Source organism: Neopsephotus bourkii, unplaced genomic scaffold (genome assembly GCF_033783945.1).
Source record: "Neopsephotus bourkii isolate Nb327-2 ecotype Australia unplaced genomic scaffold, CSIRO-AGI_Nbou_v1 NB_1749, whole genome shotgun sequence".
Taxonomy (NCBI): Eukaryota; Metazoa; Chordata; class Aves; order Psittaciformes; family Psittacidae; genus Neopsephotus; species Neopsephotus bourkii.
In genome coordinates, this window is record NW_026902223.1 from 1,604,632 (window position 1) to 1,618,043 (window position 13,412).

Below are 13,412 nucleotides of genomic sequence, written 5' to 3' on the forward strand. Positions count from 1 at the left end.
GCAAGGAAGGAGGCTGCGGGAGCGGGGCGCAGCAGGATGAAGCCATCCAGAGGACAGCTGCCACCCGGATGGCGAGTGGAAGGGTGGCATTGAAGCCACTTGTTCAGCATCTCCTGTTTGATCCCTGCCTTACAGCACACCAGGAGCAGGGTGAAAATGCTGATCCCAAGAAGGTTTCCCCTCCTCCCTCCAGCAGGTTTATTATCCTAATTGACTTACGGCACTGGGTTCTAAATGAGCCTGCTTGGAAATGTGATTGGCACCGGTGATTTTCCACTTTATGACATACTTTATAATAAATAATCCCAAAAAATCATAAATAGCAGTAGGATTAGATCACTGGTGCCCGTGGAGTAGCCTTAGTTTAAAGTATGGTGTAGAAAAGAGGGTTTTTTTTGATGATACATCCCTAAACCCCGTGTCTGTGTTAGTCTTTTGCCATAATTAAATTATTGCCTATAAGAACTTTTGCTTGGTCAAAAAGAGAAAAAACACCAACCCCAATTATAATTCCACGTCAGTGTTTTCCATAAGCTCTTAGCCAAGTTGGCCAATAACTAAGGCAGAAAGGAGGGGAAAAAAAAGGTATGTATTGTATACTCACTTAAAACTTGGCTAGCAATGACCTTTTGTTGTCTTAATTTTTTTTTCCATGCCCAACTTGGCTCCTTGAGGCAGCCTCATTGCCAAGTCTCTACACTGTGTTAGTTTCCTATGTGTTATGTGTTTTAAAAGCTGCCCTCCAAGTGTTCTACAAAGGCTTTGCCTGGATGGGGGCAGAGGAGCCTGGCTCTGATAGCGTTACCAAGGTAGATGCGGGTGTTAAAACCCAATACATGTTTCAGTTGCCTTTTTCTCCCCCCATCCTGTTCCCCATGCAGCCAACATGGCAAGCTCCCCAAACGGGCTGTGCTAACAAACGCAGCCGAAGACAGCCATGTGATGTTAATATAAACCTCCTCTCTCTGTCAGCTTGGAGAGGCACCAGGAAATGGCCCCAGGAATGCTTTTTGCAGCGCCTGTCTCTGCTCGGTGCCACGCGGTGGCATTTGTCAGGCGCACTCAGCCGCGGCTCTGCGGAGGGCGCAGACCCTCTTCCCCCCGTCTGGGTCACTGCCCTGTGTGCCGTGTTGTGTCTGAGCACATCGGGGACCTTTTGAGTAGAAAGAAAGAGAAAAAAAGCAATTCTGGGTTACAAAAACCAAGGCCAACGCCATTTCTGGTCCTTCTGGTTCATCCGTAAGGATCCAGGCATCGCAGAAGGGATGCTTGGGTCATGATGAACTAAAGAACCACAGCTCTCTTCTCATTTCAAGGGTAATCTCTTTGAGTTCCTCATTAAAAACACCACACTGGGGTAAATGTAGAGAGCAGGGGCTCAGGGATATTCGTATTTGGGATCATTTTGGTTTAGAAAGGAGGAAAAATGAAAGTTTGATGCATTTTCTCTGTGGTCGTGCACTTTAAGTGTGTGTTTCACTGAATTTGCCTCTTTTTTTAACTATTTAGTTTTCTTATACATACTTAATTTCATTTTCTGGTTTTTATGAAGTCCCTCAATGTCTTTTTGTGGTGAGCTGCCATGGTATTACCAATGCATCTGAAATACTGCAGACAGAAAGACAGCCACTTGAAAGCAATAATGAGGGTGGGTCTGTCCCAGAAATAGCTTTTATTTCCTATTTTATCTTATATAAAGTTACACAAAAGGAAAAGCTTTCAGATAATGTGATCCTGCAACTGCTTACAAACACACTTAGTTAGCATTAATCGTAAGTGGCACAAGCTGAATGTATCTATAATACAGAGGTATAAGGTCTAGCTTTTGATTATTTATAATTCCAGCAATGGAAAAGGAAATAAAAGTGCAGCTTTCAAATATTATATAAATCCTATATATTATATACCTTATCACAGAATCCTGAGTTATATGTACTATATATTATTATACATACATTATCATTATCATAATCATATACACACAGTACCAAACATCTTTTAAAACCCTACCCCAAACAGTTTAGGAGCAAAAGTCCCACTAACTGGGAGAGGAGCCAGTCAAATGCAGCAATCAATCAGTCAAGTGTAGCAGAAGGTGATTATGTTCCTGATGGGTCCTTTTCCATTTGATGGATCATCCCATTTTCACATGCTTCTTTTCCCTCTGCTGTAGATGGACTTGCTGTTCGTTAGCGTGTTGGTAACCGAGTACATATTTAACTCTGCTATGTGCACTGCTGGCATTACTCAAATGCAGGTCAAAGCAGAGAGAGGGGACGTGGAAGGAAAGTGATGGAGACAAAATGGGGAGAGGAAAGGTCCCGTGCGGCACGATGCACACAGATGGCTTATTATCACTAGGACCATGTGGCAGAATCCAAACTCATCCGACAGTCTGTTTTCATCATAAAAAAAGCTCTTTTCAGGGACTGCTGAACCTCTGAAAGTATCTGGGTACGTTCGGCGTGATGTTCACACTTCGCTGACCTTGCAGAAGGCTTGGAGGAGCTGCAGTTTCAGAGCTAGTTCTGCACAATAAGAGGGTTAGTGCAATGGTGGCTGTGGTATTAATGTCTGCCAGGTCTCTCAACTCAGACTCACCAGGTTTCTAGATAGCTTATTGGGTCCCAGCTTGCCTGGCAGGGAGAGGTGAAAGGAACTCACCAGAAGCTCTTCTCTGTGTATCAGTCCTTCCCTTTCTCCTGCTTAAAGACTACCTAGAAAGCAAGAATCAAGTGACTGAAGCATTTATGTTGGAACTAGATCCCCACAGATCAGAACATGAATAACACCTCCATCCCCTCCCAAATCTTCCAGGCCTGACCTTTCACAATCTCCATTTCCTGACCAATGACTCCAAAGAAAATAGAGCTGCTAGTTGGTATTTAATGGAAATCTGCACAAAACTTGTCAAAATACACCACCATGCCTGTCAGATGCCTGGGACAAGACCTCTACAGTAGTTTCCAGAAACCCAGTGCAATTACTTACATTTTAAATTATCTTTAATTGTTGCATGTGAGCTACAGAAACGTTTTCCCCCACTCTGCAGCAAGACCTCGCTATTAAGAGTCACCCCCTAATTGCGGCTTTAATAGGGGGACCGCAGCAGGTCAGCGGGGAAGGTTAGCACAGGGTGCAGCGAGGCGAGAGGCGCTGCCGGCCGCTGCTAAGTGGAAGTGACACATCACCACAGTGCCATCAATTATGTAGGGGCAGTTTGGAGCATAAACTTTTTAGTGAATCTAATTACCTCGCCAGATGTTTGAATCCAATCTCCTCGCCCTCTCCTCTGCCATCAAATACGACGTTGTTTTATGAGTTTCTTGATAGGAAAAAGTCACCTTAACTACAGAATGTAGAATAAACCCATGGAGAGTTCTTTTGCAGGAACTGAGCATCCTTTTGCAATCTGAGGGATTAACTGGGTTTATATGAGACTTGTTACCCATGGGATTGCACTGAATGAGAATGAACATTCTCATGAATTGATAAGGGAGTTATCACGAAGGGCGCAAGACTGATGAAAAATAGATGAGATGGTTTAAGTGTGCTCAAGAGCTGAATGACAACTGTTAGCCTGGCAATGCCAGGTTTAAGCAGGCCCTGTCAATAGCATTAGAGATGCTGCACCAGATTTTCCAAGGCTGTTTGCAAATTGACCTAATGTTCCTGCTGCCACAAAACCTTGAGAGCGCAGCTAAAAGCAGCATTGCTGAATGCTCCTGGTTTGCTCACAGATTGCGGTCAGATGGGAGCATGAAAGAAAAGCCTGTGCAGTCAGGAGAGGGGGAAATAGTGAATTAACAGGGCACACAAATGCATGGTATTACCTTCCAGAAGCATAGAGCAGGGAAGCGTCCAAGCAGTATGGGGAGGGGTTTCATCATCATTCAGTTGGTGGTAAATGTGCATGTGCGACATGTTGACCAGTCTTCAGCCTTGACTGCAGCCCATGGAAAAATCTCTGTCTTTGACAACTTAAAACCCTGAAAGAAAACACAACCCAAATCAGAACAGGCTCAAACTGTTCTTTGTTAGAACTCTAGGTGAGCAGTTTGATGGTCTTTATTTTCACCTGCTTATCACACTAATTGTTGCCTTTCTTCCCTTCTCATCCCATCTAGTTCCCCAGTGAGAGAACACTGACACTTATACCAGGCACAACATCAGCTGCATGCTCTTAGTATGGAGGCATGCAGAGCAAACAATGAATCAAGGCTGTTTATAAAGCCTTCACCACATTAGGCAGTGGAGAAGAGCCCAACTTTCCATGTAAAGGTCTGAGTGGACAAGAATGACGTGAAACACATGGAAAATATGGAAAATGTGGAATAAGTAATAAAATTATAAATAAAACAAATACAATAAATTGGGAATGCCGTTTTACTCGTAATGATTTGTGTTCCTAGTAACCCAAGACGCTCTTACCTTTGGAAAATTGCATGTTTTTCCAGTGGGGGAGCTGATGGCAGGTAACAGACCTGACGGGGTGTGCGGTGGGCTGGATCATTGAATGGCTCATGCGTTCAGCAGGGACTGCTGCAGCCTTGCATAAGCCCTTTCTCTGACAATGCCTTGCATCATGAGCTCAGGAAAAAATCACTTAATCAAGCAGCAGTTAGTGTTAATGCAGCAATTTTAGCCAGAAATGAATCTTGGCTTTTTTCTGGGTAGATTTGCCTTGTGGAGTTACCCCGATGCATTGAGCCACTTTCCTTTTATTCCCTTGGTTATTAGGGGCAGCACTTCATGAGCTCACCTCCATAAGTGTGTTCTCCCATTGACACCCCATGGGTGAGCTGCTGGGATGCACTAGTCATTGCCATGGCAGTTGGCACGTACTTCTGGATCTCACACTGTGAGGTTCCCTGCAAAATCTCTGCTTTCCTAAAATGCTCTTAATAAGGACTCACTTTAACAACTTCAGTATCTTTTCAGCTCCAGAAAGGAATGCTCAAAGGCTAACTTGGAAAAAGAAATAGAAATAAAGTGTTTATCAGCTTTAACTACTGCTGATGCTCTACCATTAGCTTAGCAATAGCTACACTTTACACAATAAGCTTACCTAATGCATGAAATATGGCATGCAGTTGTAACTAGTCAAGGGCCTGTTGTAATCCAGAGGCCAGCATGGTGAAGGGCACCTGTAGCAAAAGACCAAAGTACCGAAAGAGTGATGGAGCTGGACTCGGCTGCTAATTAACTGTCCCAATTAATTAGGTACCAATTTCAATGCTGTCTATTGGGAATGGCTTTGGCACAAGGCAAGAATAAAGCTTAAATTCATGACTTTCAGATGGAAAAGTTTATATCCAAATGGACCATCTAAAAAGACAGCAGAAGCCTGGAGAAGTGAAGCAACTTGCCCAAAGTTATGATGAGGACCAAAGTGTTCACACCAAGCACAGTGCCATGGGCTGAGAAGATTAAATACTAAGTTATATGAAACTGTCCCTTTGCTGTACATCAACAGCGTGGAAACGTTTCCTTTGATGCCACTGTGATGATTCATTTTGCTGTGCTAGCAATAAAAGAAATTAAAGGGGAGGGGAGTCTGAGCAGTGGATGAATTGCAGCTATTCTTCAAGGTAAAAGATCGGAGTTTCCATTTCCCTGGGCCATTAGGACTGATACAGGTCTGACTGGCCAGTATATGGTGAAAAAAGCCCCTCCGTGTGCCAGTACTGAAAACAGTTTGTGCATTAGCTGGAGTCTGCCAATGAAATAATAACTCCCCTTTGTTTATTATATTGAAACTCGATAAAAGAAGGGGGGGGGGGGGGAATGGAGAGAGAAGAAGTTTGTGGTGTGAAATGAATGTTCTCATCTGGGCCCCAGGATGGAGCCGTCAGTAACGGCTGTGGCATCGCCAGGCGTTCAGCACAGAGTAAGTTATTGAGCCCCAGCTGTAACTGGGGTCTGCTGGGAGAGGGACAGGTCATGCTCTGCCAAGGGACCCCCACACTCCATCAGTTATGGGGACTGGCCCCTTTTAGAGGCATTGCCTCCCGGGGTGATGACAATGGCACAGACCCTGCAAGCAACTCAAGTCTAGGATCTAGATGTTATCCCCAACAAAGGCAGACCCACGCAAGCTTGTGCTGAAGCCCAGCACTATCTCAGTACCCCCACATTCAGTATACAGATCCTACTCCCCCACTCTCCTTCTGAAAACGTGACTGCATCTTAGAGCTATTTCTAGATCCAAAGCTAGTTTTGCTGCACTGACAATTAGCAGAAAAGACCCCCACCAAATGAAGTCTCCTTTTCAAACGTGAAAGCAAAACTACACGTTGCCAATATGCTTGAGAGTTGACGGAGCCCCTTTACAACATGGGGGCAAGAAATCCCTTTAAATTACAACAGCAATGCAAAGCCAAACCAAAACCCACCACCACCCCCCAAGCCCATAGGGTCCCTGTACAAAAAAGGATATAAAAACATCTTACCATGGCTGAACTGCTGCGAGATTCCAAAGTATTAAGCAACATCAATACATAAGGGGGAGAAAAAAAGTATTAGTCAGATTGTAGATGCTTTGGGCCAGTCCTCATAATTCTGTTGAACATCTGTGTTAGTACTGAGGGCGCTTACTCTATGACAGGGGACCAAAGTGTTAATGCAATAAGAACTGTAATAATAGCAACCAGAATAACATCAGTGGGAATACTGGCATCCACCTCATCCCCAGCTCAGCACTCGCATCACCAGGCTGTCAGACCACACTGATTTTTACCTGCACACCTATAAAATGTGAATACATGGATGAATTTCCAGCCCAACTCCAGTAGCCAGAAATAGATTTATAGTACTTATACACGTGAGACCATAAACAAAACCGAGCAGGGCATCATCTCTGTTTGCACCTCTCCAGCACACATGAGCAGCCTTGTATCCCAAAACCACACTTGGAGCTGAGCTCTGCAGACCCCTATCCAGAAACACCTTGTCCTGCATCCCCCTCCCTTCCCAGCACCCTGGGAAGGACACCTCCAGTTTCTGGTAGGAGAGCTCCAGCAGGGAATTAGCAGCCTGGGAGTTGCTGCAGCCATGTGGGAGCTTGCGTAATGTCCTAGCACTATCACTCACATCCCTCCTATTTACTTCTTTTGGCCCCATTCTCTGCCTGCCAAATAAATTTGCAGCTGCAGAGGCTGAGCTCTAGTAGAAAGCTGAAGGATTTACTTCCAGCTATTGAAAGGTTTATAGCTGAGAAATGTGAAGTTGCACAGATTCTGCTGCTGAGGATGTGCCCTCCGCCTCTCGCTCCCCATATGCTGCTGGGTTAAAGGGAATATTGCACCACAGACAGCAGCATTCAGCTGCTCCTCTCGTCTGCAGAGACAAATTCCACCTTAAACATTGCTCAGGGCAGCAATTCAGAGGCAGAACGTAGTGCTGGGAGCAGAGAGGGCTACATCACTGTGCACACGGCAAAGACACCTCATGGGCACTGTTTGGAGATGAGCTGGGATGAAAAATTCCTCCATGTGTTATTCCCAGCCATCCCTGTCCTTTCTGCTCCATTAAATCTGGGACTGGCCCAAACTGTCTGGGGATACTGGGAGCAAACAGCTTGGAGGCAGCTGCTCCCTTGGTTTCCCTTAAACCATACTCAGGCCCAATGGCACTGGATGCTCTCTCCATCCTTCAGGACCCCAGCCCTCACTCAGGCTGTCTTTATTGAAGCAGCTGGTGCTTCACAGATTACTTCCAGGCCCCTTGAGGGTAGAAAGTCTTTTACGTCCTCCAGCCCTGAGACTATTCCAACAGCTGTAACTATTTCATTTTTAATTTACTCGATACAACTTATTGCTGCTTAATCCATCAAGACAACTTTGGAGGGTTCCTGACCCATAAATCCAGAGCGGGGAGGGAAAAGAAGGGGGGGAAAAATAAAGGAAAAGAAAAAAATGCAAAGGATTTTGAAAAATTATATCTAAATCATAGCCAAATGTAAGACTGGACCCAGCAAACCAGCCAGCTCTTGCCTCGGGGTAGAGACCTTTGCTCTTAGCATGGTGACACGCTCCACTCCACTTAACTCATCCCACAGCTTAAACCTCCTAAATTTGTCTGGAATGGACCTTACCTCTTTTTTCCTGCTAACCAGATCCTTTTGTTCAATACAGAGAAGGAAAAACTGTTTTGCATCTTCTTTACATAAACATGCACAAATGTGTTTTACATCAAGAGCTTTTAAAGGCAAAGCCTCCCCCTCCCTCAGGTGCCACTTTCCCTGTGTTGCTGCTGTCAGGGGCTCCGTGCTCTTTTTCGGGTGGGTGGTAGGACTGCTCTAAATCAATCAGTTGACATTAGGCTAATGTCTAATTAGCTATGGGTGGGCATGGGCTTTGATTATAGGAAGAACCTCAGGCAATGACTTGTGTTTTGAAGGCCCAGTTTTACACGTATCAATCACCTTCTGACGTGCAGGGTGGGAGGGAAGAAAAATAAGCTGCAATAAAAAGAGAGAATTCTGAAATATTAATGTGTACCTGAGTGTGTTATAACCATGGGGCTATAAATGAGGAACACACTCCTGGACGTCGGTGTTAGTAACAGGAGTTTCTCTGTCTTAGGAAGAAAAAGAAGTAAGTTTTCCTTTACCATCCTCTGATTTTAAGCAAGGAAAGAGGTTTCCTTCTTAGGGAGAGAAAGATGAGATGCTTCACCCCAGGGAGAACTCATCTACTAAAGCTATTTTAAATAGAGCTACACAGACATCTCCCAGCAGTGGAACTCCTCTGGGAGATGTAAACCCGGCTGCATTACCTGTGGCTGCTGCTGTGGGGTCTCCTCCTGCTCTTTTCCCATAGCCAGGCTCCATGAGACCAAGCTTCCCCTTGGGCTGCTGGACATGCTTTTTGCCCCAAATCAGGTCTTATTTTACCATGATGAGGGCCATTTCTCTGCTCTTTTCACTGTGCATGAGCATCTACGAAGGCTTTACCATGTGTGTGCTCTCCATGTGCTCACTGCTGTCCATAACCAGCTCCATCTCGCTTTCTTTATAGCCACCCTCTGCCTCCAGAGCCTGCCCAAGTGTGGACAGCCACGCTGCAGGGAAAACAGTGATGCTAAGTGAGAACATTGCAAGTTGGAGAGGTTTTCTGCCTCAAAACCCACCCCTCCAGACCTCTTCAAACCCCAGCGTCTCCATTTCTCACTGTAATTGTTTGCCTCCAGTCTGGGTAACAATGCTTTGGCTTATTGGGAAAGACAAGAGGGGTTTTTTTAGCATTACATGGAGATATGGAAAACCCTATAGGAAAGGTTCTAATTATAACTCTTAAACCCAGAGAATAAAGGGATCCAGTATTCAAGGCTCGTTGGCGGTTAGGGGTTAGGCAATACTTTCTGTGCTTTAAAACGTGTGGCAAACGATGGGATTTCTTTAAAGGAAGAATTATTTGTGTTCTATTAAACTCACCCTCAACACTGCTCTGCTCTGGGGGATTGGCTTTGCTTCTTTCCTGAAACTCTCTATGCAGAGCAGATGGGGAAGAGGTTTTGGTGACGCATGCCAGAGGTGTACTTTAAATAAGAATAGCAATAATAATGCTAGTAATGCTAATAAAAATGGAAGTCATCTGATGTGCAGACTCCGGCTGCTTTATTCCTGGCTCCTCCTGTAATTCTCTGAGACCACAGTTTGAAATTGCTGGGTGATGATTATCCAGGGATTAGGGATTAGCGGAGTGGTTTGACTGCTTGTCAAAGCCTTAAAATAATACACAGATTAAAATAAGTCAATTTTCTCATTAATAATGAAGCAGATGGTTTTAAAGCCCATGTAACCTCTGATGGGAAAAAAACCTACAGTGGGTAATGAGAAGGGACAGGTTTTGCTGGGTGATCTCATGATATCTGTCTCATCTTAGTTTGGTCTGATTTCTGCAGAGATTTAGTAACAGCTATAGCACTCCATTAAAGTTCAGAAGCTCATTAGGCTGGAACCTCATTTCGTATGCACATATACAGATCAATGGAGTGACTATAATAGAGCTGATCACTCAAAGCAAGCAGCTTGCTCCCCTTACGAAAACCCCAACCACTTCTGAAAGGGAATGATGAAACAAATAAATGCAACAAATCAAAGTTTTCCACTGAAACTTACTCATCAGACCTTGGCTCCTCCCTGCCTTGTGGCCACTGAAAGCAGCTGGAGTCTGGGGCTGGAGGAGGAGGAGCAGCTGAGGAAGGCAGAACTCGGCACAGAGGAAACAACATGTGTGTTATCCTAACGGCAAGAAAACCCATGTCAAAAGAAGCAAGCACCAGGGCCCTAAGTGCTCTTAGCATTAAAATAAGGGGGGGAATAAAAAGGAAAAGGTGCTGCATGCACACAGATAAATGGGCACCTGAATCACATGCAGGACACGTGGATATCACTATTAGCTCCTAGAAAATGATGCAGTCAGAAGGCACAAGTGAGCATTGCTACAGATGTGGCTTCCCAAGCCATCCCTGGAGGCTTTGCTGTCTTGGACTCTAGAAAAGACCCACTGGTGGTGAGGATGTGTGGCTCCCTGAAAGCCTGAGCCCACTGGTGTGGCACAGCCAGGCTCCACGTGGGGGTGACCCCCAGAATTCAGCTGATGCCTCGGAAAGGCTTTGCCCTAAGCTGAGAAGGAGCAAACCAGAATGCCTGGTCCCAGTAATGCTGCTGGAGAAGACACTGCATGATGCGGGCTGGCTCAGAAGATAACTGTGTTCTTAAGGGACTAATACACACTGCAATAACAAATAACAAAGTACAATAACAAATAACAAATGCAGTAACAAAGGGCACTATATTTTCAGAGAAGCCGTGATGCAGGGAAAGGGTTTAAGTCCTGTCAATATTCCTCAGTGTAATAGAAATATAACAGAGCATCACTAACATTTCTATTCTATTCTGTTATTTTCTGTCCCTCTTTTATTCTATTCCTATTCTATTATTCTATCATTCTATCATATCATCTCATATCACATCACATCTAGAAGAACACCAATCTAGTCCCAAGAGTGAAGAAGAGCCTGGTTAGGAACACCAGAACCAAAGGACGATTCATGTTTTTAAAGGTACCATCCTGCTGCTTTAAGGAGTTACTCTGTCCTGCAGCTTGTCTGCAGGGAGAGCTGCTGCCCAGCGGTTAATGGCTGGAAATGAGAGAGCAGACACCTGGGTTATGTTAGTGGTACTACCACTGACCTATGCCTGACAGCTCTAAATGGGGAGGACACCTCTTCTAAGTGCTTGCTGTCAGAGGCTGAGTTACTGTTAAAGAGGTTTTTAAACCAGGGTTTAACACAGAGAACAGAGAGGCTTTATCAGAGGACAATAAAATCCAGAGGGATGAGCTGGTGGTGGAGTCCAGATCCTGCATGTTGTGCATGTTCTCACCTAGGAAGGAGGAAGAGGTAACAACCACCCTAAGGTAACAGCTGTGCTATAGGCGATGGGGAGAGCACAAAGGGTGTTTCATGGAGTCAGAACAGATAGACCAGGGATACCCATCAGTCCTCACAGCCATGCAAGTGGCCCTGGATCTGGCTTTGTGTGCTGATTCACAGCTTGGAAGGAGGTCCCAAACCACAAATCCTGCAGTAAACCACAGCACCAAACCCTTTTACTCAGACTTCATGCAGGGAATTCGGCTTTTTGTCCATTATTCTATTTATTACCAGACATGAAAATAACAGCTCCTTCAGCTGAGGCTACCCAACCACAATTGCTCAATTCAGTCCATGGCATGGACCTTCTCCTGGCCTCCCTTCTGACTTCAAACTCTGCCCAGTTTCTGAGAACAACTTTCCCTGTCTTTGCTTGTCCCATCCTGCCAGAAAACAATCTGTCTGGATGCAATTTCTCACCTTATAGGCCTGCTTTGGGAAACTACACACTAAACACACCTGGAGATGATGCCACTAGCATGTACAGAGCACCAGTTGGTGCAGAACATCCATTTTCAGGTGTTGGGAGGCACCTAATGGCTTTTGTGACATCCCCATGAGTTGCAATGCCTCTTTGAGGACATTGGTCCCCATTTGCAAATCATTTCACAGTAAGAAGGCACCTGAAATGACAGCAAACCGAAGTGACCCAATGGGTGGCAGTAAGAATAGACCACACTAACCTGGCTCTCTGGCTACTTAGCTGCAGGATGGGGCTTGACTAAGGCCTGCTTGTCTCAGCACTTCATCCCATCACGCCAATAGTAAATCTCCAGGTACAAAGTTGGTATTCAAAAACGCTGGAGGCTCACTGGGATACAAGCTCTCAAAGAAAAGCCCTGGTTGAGCAGCTCTGGTACAGGAGTGACTGGCTATTTCAGAAGTGACCACAGAGGCAGATTGTGGTGTGGCTCTACACGGTGGGCTTGAGCCTCCAGATGCAGTTAACGCATCCCCATCTCCAAGAAAACCACTAATGCTCAAGCTTTTCACAAAAGGCAGCCCGTGTCTCACTGCTGCACAGATTGCCTCTCAAGCTGCTCATTATGAATCCTACAGAATCAAGCAAAATGCATTTATGGCTTTCAACGTGTCACGACTTTGAATCGCGCTATAGAAAGCCCAGCTTACGAGTTTCATTTCTCTCCCCAGATCTCCTGTTTGCTTATTAATTAGTGCTAGTTCCAGGAGATTAGATGACTTTTTAATGTTTCCTATGTAAAAAAGAACATAAAGGGAGGGTTTTGTTTTCTCCCCCCCTTTGCAAATGCTAAAGGAAAAGTAAAGGGACCGTTTTCGTTTATACGCAGCTATTTTTTAATTCGCCTTTGAAAAATGCTGCCAGTACCCAGAAGTGTCAAATTCTAACACGCAGGGGGAATAATGTTGGTTTTTAGCTGGTAATAGTCTGTGTTTTTGTGGCTGACGATTGGGACATTTTTAACATATTTCTTCATCCTGTATTTGCAAGAGATGAGATGACTTTTAAATGTTCCAGGGGAGAAAACCCTTAAAGAAAGTGCATCTTATTCTCAGCAATCTTGAGGATATCTTTTACTTAGAAAGCAAAATCAATTACCAATTCCTTGTGTATATGTCACATTCATTAACAACCAGAAACCAGATAATGTTATTTTGTATGGAATTCAACTACCTGCATGCTTTGCTGAGGGTTTCAGCATGTTGTCAGTGCCTGGGACATAAAGGTGCGTGAGCAGCCCTGTGCAGATGGGTTCAGATGCTGCTCCATGTACTGCACCTGCTATGCAACATGACTTTCAGGGCACTTGCAGTGTTGGATCATTTAGGAAGACCATTGGCTTTGCAGGAGGTTTGGGAGGTTTCAACATTGCCCAGATGAACCTTTCCAGCCAAGGAAATTTGGAACATACTGGTCTCTCTGCCTTCATACGGAGCTGGAAAATGACCACCAAGCTAAAGAATATCTCAAGGCATAGACTTAAGGCAGC

At 44.9% G+C, this 13,412-nt stretch overlaps 1 long non-coding RNA gene across 2 annotated transcripts in view; it reads left to right on the top strand.

The window, feature by feature from the left end:
• LOC133225237 (uncharacterized) overlaps window positions 1-4,379 on the top strand; it is a 98,788-nt gene extending 94,409 nt beyond the window's left edge. Inside the window, exons 2-5 of one of the 2 annotated variants that reach the window (XR_009729075.1) lie at window positions 10-196; window positions 1,553-1,648; window positions 2,427-2,543; window positions 4,128-4,379. This is a non-coding gene — a long non-coding RNA (uncharacterized LOC133225237). Of the gene's footprint in view, window positions 1-9; window positions 1,649-2,426; window positions 2,544-4,127 lie in introns of both variants that reach the window. The other variant, XR_009729074.1, reaches the window with a different exon arrangement.
• Window positions 4,380-13,412: the final 9,033 nt, after the last annotated feature.